We start from the raw sequence: 9,957 nt of genomic DNA on the forward strand, positions 1-9,957 counted from the left end.
TTCCCCATGTTACCGATGTTGAAACTCACGGTCAATAATATACAAGAAAAAAACGCGTGTCTGCCTCGTCGTTGAAGACACCACATCTGGAGACGAGTAAAAGTCGATCTTAAGGTAATAGGCAGTACTTTAACCATGGAGAACCCAAGACCCTTTTTTTTCTGTGAAAAATGATGAATTATACATTAAATGACTGCTATATGTTCACTGAACACCAAAATATATGTTTTTTTCCAATATTTAATGCTTTAATCCTAATTTAGGATTGGGGCCAAATCCGAACCTTTGGGATTTAAGGGCAGCATTTGAGTAGCAGAATTTATAGGGGCCAAATTTGACCCCGTGGGTTCTCCAGGGTTAAAGTGTAGTGAGGTAAGATGGCGTACTTTTCTCAAAGACCGGATGAGTTCAAACCCGAGAATGAATCGTGGTCTGCCTCTGTGGAGCGCATGGAGCTGTTTTTTGAGGCGCAGGATGTCCACGACGACAAGAAAGTTGCCGTTTTGCTGATCAGCGTATGGACTTCTCCGTAATTTAGTGCAACCTGCCACTCGTCCAGAGACAAGGCTTTTGAGGAAATGGTGTCGAGAAGTTGGTCATATTCAAAAGGCATGTCGGGCTCAGGCACCTGCATCTGACAATAAGAACAAGAAAAGGGGAAAGATAAGCAATGAGAGAAAATTTCGGAAAATGACTAGCTATGTGCAAACTGATGAAAAGAAAGATGACGATGATGTTCCCATGTTCCACGTCCACGTGTCGAGTGCTAATGGGGGCCGGAGACCGTACAAGGCCGTTTTTGATGTAAATGGGAGAAAGGTTCCAATGGGAATTGACATGGGGGCAGGAGGCAGCATTATCTCTGAAAATGTGGATGAAGGGTCATTCTCTCTTGTGTTCCACTAGAGGGAAGTAGTGTAGGACTAAAGTGCTACTTGGGCGAGCCAATTCCTGTAAAGCAGTTCATGGCTCAAGTGAGGTATGAAAATCCGACTGCTGACTTCCCACTGATTGTAGTGGGAGTTGAGGGCCCGTCACTCTGCGGACGAGAGTGGCTTGATAAAATCAAATTAAACTGGGGATTGATCAAAACGGTCACGGAAAACAAAATGCAAGCATCTCCAAGAGCCGAGTGAATCCAAGAAGTACTCGCAAAACATGACGATGTTTTCAAAGATGAGTTCGGGACATTAAACACACACAATACTTCCGACTGGCTGAGCGATATGGCAAATTGCGAACACCCACGAAACAACATGAATTTTTGACCAAAGCTGATTGTAAAATGAGAAGTTGTCGTCGCAGATGCATAACTCCCCTTCCCGCAAACACACCGATGCCTTATGATCGGTCCGCACTGAAATCGGCGAGCTCGTGACAAGGTGGATTCTGGAGTTTGTGTGAATTCACAAATCAACTTGCAGGCATGGTTTGCCAAATCAGAGGCTGTGAATCAGGAGTCAACCTCGGCTTGACCAAATGTTCCCTCTAAATTGTGCGCGTGAGCAATTTCGTGTTGCCGGCGCACACAACGCGCAGGCAAATCTGAAACCATGGTCCTCAGTCGGAAAAGGGTGGAGTGCCCACTCCGGATCGGGGAGGAGATCTTGCCCCAAGTGGAGGAGTTTAAGTATCTTGGGGTCTCGTTCACGAGTGAGGGCAGGAGGGAGCGAGAGATCGACAGGCGGATCGGTGCAGCGTCTGCCGTTATGCGGACCTTGTATCGGTCTGTTGTGGTAAAGAAGGAGCTGAGCCAAAGGGCGAAGCTCTCAATTTAACGTCAATCTACGTTCCAACCCTCATCTATGATCACGAACTATGGGTCGAAAGAACGATATCCCGGATACAAGCGGTCGAAATGAGTTTTCTCCGCAGGGTGTCTGGGCTCTCCCTTAGAGATAAGGTGAGAAGCTTGGTCATCCAAGAGGGGCTCGGAGTAGAGCCGCTTCTCCTCCACATCGAGAGGAGCCAGATGAGGTGGTTCAGGCATCTGATTAGGATGCCACCTGGTCCCACTGGTAGGAGACCTCGGGATCGACCCAGGACACGCTGGAGAGACTATGTCACCCAGCTGGCCTGGAAATGCCGCAGGATCCGCCAGGAAGAGCTAGAAGAAGTGGCTGGGGAGGGGGAAGTCTGGGTTTCCCTTCCCCGGATAAGCGGCGGTAAATGGATGGATTTACACCCCAGTTGAAGCTACAATCAGGACACAACATCATTCCCACTTGACCTGACAGTTTCAGTCGTGTTGCCACAGTGCACACTCAGTCGTTCTGCTTGAATTGTAATCATATGCTGTATTGACACACATGCACTCACACCCACCACTGACAAGACGGATGCTGCAGGCGACACTGAGACCGCTTTGTTCAGGAAGACCAAATATGGCCAAAGTTTACGAGCCCCTTAAATGAGCCTCTTTTGCACTTTTCAGATGTAAGAGGATTAGAAATGTTTGTGTTTCACAAAATGACATGTTTTTCATTTTTAATGAGCGGGCAGTGTGGGACCGTATTGATACAGGTTGTATTGAGACTTGACTATTTTCTTGAAATGACCTTTTCATTCATTCTTTCATCTTCCGAACCACTTTATCCTCACGAGGGTCGCGGGGGGTGCTGGAGCCTATCCCGGCCGTCTTCGGGCAGTAGGCGGGGGACACCCCGAATTGGTTGCCAGCCAATCGCAGGGAACACACCGACGAACAACCATGCACGCCCACACTCACACCTCGGGACAATTTTGGGTGTTCAATCAGCCTGCCATGCATGTTGTTGAAATGTGGGAGGAAACCGAAGGACCCGGAGAAAACCCACGCAGGCCCGGGGAAAACATGCAAACTCCACACAGGGAGGCCGGAGCAGGAATTGAACCCGGTACATCCGCACTGTGAAGTCGACGTGCTAACCACTGGACTACCGGGCCGCCTTGAAATGACCTGTGTGCTCAAATAAAAGTAAGAATGAGGGCTGTTATTTATGTAACAAATCTCGATTCAGTGGTTTGAATTTTTTTTCAGTACAGGTGGTTTGTATTTTTTTGTTTTGTTTTATTTTGTAACCTATATACTTCACCTTCTCAGGTTTTGGTCAGGTGTGACACTGGTTTGGCTGTCGCATGCATGTCTGATTTTGCTCACCGTGGTCCAAGCAATGTTCAGATAGTTTGTGTGAATGCTATGACAAATGGGAAATGAGAGGGAATATTGTTCACGACCCTGCTGCATGCCCACACGATTGACTTCAACTTAAATACTGTGTAATAATAATAATAATAATAATAATACCTTTTATTTGAAAGCGCTTTTCATCACACTCAAAGACACATTACAAGAGCTTAAAACACAGGATAAAAATGTGCACTTAAAACAAGCATACATAATTTACAAAAGCACATTTGGATGAACAAAAACTAAAATGGGTAAAAGAGATTAAAAGGTGTAAAAAGCATTGTGGAACAGATGAGTTTTAAGGGATGATTTGAAGGATTGGAGGTCAGTACAGTTGCGGATGTGTTGTGGTAGAGCGTTCCAGAGGCTGGGGGCGGCGACAGAGAAGGCTCGGTTTCAAGTATGCCCATTCTAAATGAAATTGTAAAATGCCAGCTGGAAGGTGTTTTCGTCGACATTTCTGTATTTAAAACATTTTTGTGACTGTTTTCATTTTGATCACTTTTACATGAGCTCATATTTGAGCTTTTGATCGCGAGCCCCAAGGCTCGAGAATATATATGACCAGCGTTCTCCACAGCACCCATCTCAACAAGCTGACATTCTACTTCTCAGAAAACACGACTGGAAGAGCGCCTTCGCCCAAAAAATTGGCCAAAGATTTCAAGTAAAGTGTAGACTTTGTAAATCCGTTCCAGGTGAGAGGTTAACATTTTGAGGTTCTTTACAGTGCAGAGGTTTGAGCCTCTGCACTGTTCAAGCCTCTGTCGGGGTTCAATCCGAGCTCCGGCCTTCCTATGTTCTCCCCGTGCCTGCGTGGGTTTTCTCCGGGTACTCCGGTTTCCACCCACATTGCAAAAACATGCACGGCAGGCTGATTGAACACCCGAAATTGTCCCGAGGTGTGAGTGTAAACGTGGCTGGCAAAACAGACAGTTCCGGGTTGAGTGAACGCTGGCGCGTTTTGGCTGCCGCTGCTCTCCCGCAAACTTTTGTGTTTTACGGTGTTTTTACAGTGTTTTTACGCTCGATATTTTTACTGTTTCGCACGGAATCACTATCATCATCTCATAGTCATTCCACTCCAGCCCCCATCCACGCCTGCTTCGCACTCTCAACCATCTTCGACTGTTTTCGTCCCGGCGTCTCAGCGTCCTACCTGCTCGGCTCTCGGACCAGGCCCCGTGCCATCTCTGCTCTGTTGTGCCCCGTGATGGGGGTCGGCAGGGCCTGCGTCTGGGTTCGACTGTTGTGGATCAACCTGTCGCTCCTCCATCGACCTGTCGAGGGTCTGCTCCAGTACTCGGTGGCTGAGCTCCTTAGGCTCCGCTTCCAATGGCTGGGCCCTCCTCCTGCTCTACACCTGCTCCCGGAAATCGTTCGCTTTCCTTCCCGGAAATACATTCACCGTGGGTCTCGTCGGGGCTTCTGCCTCAACCGATCAGTGGCGGTTCTGGGGGGGGGGCCAACAGGGGCCAGTGCCCCTGTAGCACCGATTCTGGCCCCCCTGTGGCCCCCCCTCCGAGCGCAGATTACGCAGTCGTGCCGAGTCGCCGATGCGAAAGGTGGAACCAAAGTGCGTGATTTAACAGTCTAGACGGACCCTTTAGTGCGCTGCGCCATTTAAAAATGAGCTGTAAAATGAGAAGCAGTCCGCAGAGAAGGAAATTACCACGACACGAGTGCTATTTGCGTGTGTGTGTGTGCATGTGTGTGTGTGTGTGTGTGTGCGCGCGCGCGTGTGTGTGAGTGTGAGTGTGTGCGCGCGTGTGTGTGTGTGTGTGTGTGTAACTTTTTTAGTCTCCCTTTTTATTTTAATTTTATTTAACAGGATCAATATATAAGACATTGCCTTTTAAAATTTGGATAATTATATGCATGAAAAACATCTAGCTTCAGTGTATTTGCAATTTGAATATTCTCAACTTGAATATTCTCAACAGACGTATTGTTACGCTTGCAGACATTTTAGCCCTCCTAATACTGTTCTTTTCTCATCACTGTAATGTTATGACTACAATTTCAAAGTCTGAAGAAATAAAAAGTCAAATAAGATTTCGAATCTGTCTTTTTAGCCCTGGGTTGAATGTGCCCCCCCATCAAAACCCCTGGCCCTAGCCCGGCCCCCTCAGTGAAATTGATCCAGAACCGCCCCTGCAACCGATCCAACAGCATCTCTGCTTAAATGAAACCTGGCAAACTCCCGGGGACTTCTCACAGCTGAACGATTCCACTCCCCCGGGATTTGTTTACATTTCCAATCCCCGCGATTGTGGTCGCGGAGGAGGTCTCGCGATACTATACCGCGAGAAGTGGAAAGTACTTCCGGTTTCTCTCCCTCCACTTTCCTGCTTTGAATGCCTTGCCTGTCAAATATCCGGATCCATTCCCACGATTATTGCCACAGTGTACCGCTCCCCCAAACCCCACCGTGACTTCTTAAATGAACTGTCTGCTGTCCTCACCCTTCTCTCCTCTCTGTCACCAAATATAATCATCCTGGGAGATTTTAATATACATATGGACAACACTGCTCTTCCTCTCACCATTGACTTCACTTCTTAACTTAGCAGTTTTGGTTTTGATCAATTTGTAGATTTTCCCACACACATCAAAGGTCACACCCTGGATCTGATCTGCTGCTCTGGTCTTTCCCCCTCCAACTGTACTGCTGACGAACTTCCAATAACGGACCACTTCCTTATCTCATTCAACATTACGCTCCAGCTCTCAACTGCCAAATCTCCCCGGACCATCGTTTACCGTAATATTAAAGACATTAACATTGACTCTCTAACTGCACGGCTGCCCACCCTGACTCCGGACATTGATTCCACTCCTGATGATTTGGTTTTCCGATATAACTCTGGTCTCATCAGCATCCTCAATACGCTCGCCCCTGACAAGTCCCGCTCTGTCCTTTTGACTCGGTCTGCCCCTTGGTTCACCCCTCATCTCCGTTCCTTGAAATCCCAAACCCGGCAGCTTGAGAGACTTTATAGGAAAACCGGTCTCACTGCTCACAAGGACATCTATGCAGCTCAACTATCCCTCTACAAGGATTCCATCTCTCAAGCAAAATCACATTACTACTCTGGACTCATCTGCTCCAATGCTGGAAATACAAAGACTCTCTTTTCCCTTTGGAACAGAATCACTCAACCCCCTGACTCCCTACCACCTCACTTTTATTCTCGTGACACCTGCAACGCACTTCTCCTCTTTTTCACCGAAAAAATCAACAAAATCCACCAGCATCTGGGCTCCTCTGTACCTTTCCCCTCCTCTGACCTTCTCACCCCTTGCAAACTGTTCTCTTCTTTTGAACTCCCCCATCTCTCTTTAATTTCAGACCTCATCATTAAATCCAAGACTTCCTTCTGTCAGCTCGATCCCCTCCCCACAGTTCTGGTCAAATCCTGCCTACCCTCTCTGCTTGCCTTCATCTCAGCCATTATCCATTCCTCTCTGTCGACTGGAATTGTTCCTATGCTCTTCAAAACTGCAGCTGTCACCCCAATCCTGAAAAAAAACGGTTCAGATCCCAATGATTTCAATAACCTACGCCCCATTTCCCATCTTCCCTTCATTTCTAAAATTCTTGAGAAAACTGTCGCCTCTCAGCTCCACTCCCACCTCACCGACAATAGTCTTTATGAACAATTCCAGTCCGGCTTCCGTCCCCGTCACAGTTCTGAAACAGCCCTCATAAAACTCACAAACGATCTTCTCATGGCAGCAGACTCCGGCCTAATCTCCATCCTCATCCTCCTTGACCTGAGTGCAGCCTTCGACACAATCTCTCACCCCATCCTCCTCAACAGACTTTCTACCATAGGCATCACCAACACCCCTCTACGTTGGTCCCACTCATATCTCACTGGCCGCTCTCAGTTCATTCAACTTAATTCTTTTATTTCACAATCCCTCCCCGTCTCTTCTGGTGTTCCCCAGGGTTCTGTCCTAGGTCCGCTCCTTTTCATTATCTACCTCCTTCCGCTCGGAAACATTTTCCGCAAATTTGGCTTACACTTTCACTGCTTTGCGGATGACACCCAGCTCTACCTCTCCAGCAAACCCGACGCTTCTCTCCCACCCTCATCCCTCTCTCACTGTCTCTCAGAAATCAAATCTTGGTTCACCCATAATTTCCTCAAGCTAAACAGCAATAAAACAGAACTCCTACACGTCGGTACCAAATCTACTCTAAACAAAGCCGACAGTTTTTCCCTCAAAATTGATAATGCCACTATATCTCCTTCCCCCCAGGTGAAGAGTCTGGGTGTCATCCTTGACAGTTCACTATCCTTTCACTCCCACATCAATAAGATTACCCGGTCCGCTCATTTCCACCTTCGCAATATAAACCGCCTCCGTCCCTCACTCACTCCTCACACCACTGCTATCCTTGTTCACAGTCTCGTCACTTCCCGTATCGACTACTGTAACTCACTCCTCTTCGGTGTCCATCAAAAATTCCTCCATAAACTTCAACTTGTTCAGAATTCAGCAGCCCGGATCATCACGAGAACCCCCTCCTTCCATCATATCACCCCCATCCTCCGACAGCTCCACTGGCTTCCTGTCAAATTTAGAATGAACTTCAAATTACTTCTCTATACATTCAAAGCCATCCATCACCTTGCGCCCCCCTATCTGTCAGATCTTCTTCAAATCTCCATTCCCTCTCGCTCACTCAGGTCCTCATCCTCCCTCCACCTTTTTCTACCCTCTGCCCGTCTAAGTACAATGGGGTGCAGAGCCTTCAGTCGCTCTGCCCCCAAACTCTGGAACTCACTTCCTCCCAACATTCGTAATATTGACTCTCTTTCCATATTCAAAACCCACCTATTCAGACTTGCCTATCCACCTTAAATCTTTCTTTCTTTGTTTATTATTTTATCTGTGTTTTATTATTGCTCTTGGTTGTACAGTGTCCTTGAGTGTTATGAAAGGCGCTTGCAAATGTGATGTATTATTTATTATTAGTGTGAGTGTCAGCGCGGATGGTTGTTCGGCTGTGTGTGCCCTGCGATTGGCAGGCAACCGGTCCCAATCCCAGCTGTCTTCGGGCAGTAGGCAGGGGACACCCTGAACCGGTTGCCAGCGAATCGCAAGGCACACCCAGACGAACAACCACCATATAGCCTCTTTAACATGATATAACTAACAACTAGCTCATGAGGAACTAATTTGCGTTCCTCTATTTCCTTTCTTAGCTCCCACAGGGCCGGGCTTACTTTTCTGCATGTAAGCTTGAGTGACTCAATTACAAGTTGTCAGAACCATTCGCCTTCCATGCCCTCCTGCGTCTGGTGGGCTGCTTGATCCTTCGGGAAAGCTCATGGAAACTGGGAGTCAATTCTCTCAAAAATTGCCCAACCTTGTCTGCTCTTCCATTCAGCTCCCTGAAATTGGCTTTGCGTTCCGAGTTGCACTGCAGGTCAATGAGCTCCATTGAAAGCAGCGGGGGGGGGGGGGGGGGGGGGGGGGCATCTTGCACATCAAAACACAAGGGGTCCGCAAAAATTGGAAATGTGGCTCTGTGCATCTTGAAGTCTGCAAATCTGTGATCAAATTCCTCATGTAGCTTCAAAATGACATCAGCAGACTTCTCGCCGCTGAATGGCGTGCTTGCATCCACGAGTGCCTTGCATGCTGGGAAATGGCAGAGGTTTGTCTGAGGTAGCTGAACTTTTTGTGGAGAATTCTCTCACATTATCATAGGGAGCACTGACAAGTTGCCCCTGACCTTGTAACCAGTTGTGCAGTCCATTCAGGTCATGCGTGACACCAAAAATAAAAGTCCATGTGCCATATTGGATCACTTAACACAGGAACATCCACCCCATTCTTCTCCACGGAGGCTTTCACGTCTGCTCTCAACTCAAAAAAAATCTCCTCAACATTGCTGAGCCAACTTACCTCAGGAGAGGACAGCAGGGCCCCATATTTTGAATCCATCTCTTCTAAAAAAAAAAGCACAAAACCTTTTGTGTTTTAAGCCCATGGATCTGATGTGGTTGATGCATTCAGGCATTTGCTACAAAGGGCCTGTTGATGGATCAAGCAGTGCAATATTTCCTCCCTCTCATTGATGGCGCTCCATCAGTTGTGATACCAACAAACTCCTTCCGTGAAAAATTCTCAATCGCATCGCACAGCTGATGAAATACAGTATCTCCTGAGCGATATATTTTGTGAGCTGCGTAGTGTCAGTGATGTCTGCGGCCTCACCAAGAACAACTGAATTTCCACATTTTGCTTTCTCACATTGTCTGCACTCCACTGGATGTGTCTCGAGTTGATCTTAAATGTCACTTGACATGTCACAAATGCACTCTGCCACAGTGTTGGCACAAAGGCTGATGTTGTTTCACTGACATTTCTTTTCTGGACGGACAATACTTGCGGCCTGCAACGGGCACTTTTTGACAAATTCACCTTCTGTGAATGGCTTTCCTGCTTTCGCAATCACCTCACTCACCGCAAAGCTCGCTTTGACTGCTGCGTTATTCTCTTTGGTTCCTTTCTTTAAAAAAGTTTTGTTGCTTCAGTAGCCATGTTTTAAGACTGGCAACTGGATTGGCTCTCTCATCTCCCTGGTATTTTGCATGTCTAGTTGTGTCACCACGTTTCAAATGGTCATTCTTATGCACCGCAACTTTCTCTGTGCAAATAAGTGTCGTCAGGGTGCCCTTGTGCTCCACAAAGAAAGATTGAATTTCCCACTTTTCCTGAAATTGTCTGTGCTCATCACCGACCTTTCTCTTCACTGCAAAAAGACA

The sequence above is a fragment of the Hippocampus guttulatus genome, chromosome 18 (assembly GCF_054856545.1).
Source record: "Hippocampus guttulatus isolate MCC_2025c chromosome 18, RoL_Hgut_1.0, whole genome shotgun sequence".
Classification (NCBI taxonomy): Eukaryota; Metazoa; Chordata; class Actinopteri; order Syngnathiformes; family Syngnathidae; genus Hippocampus; species Hippocampus guttulatus.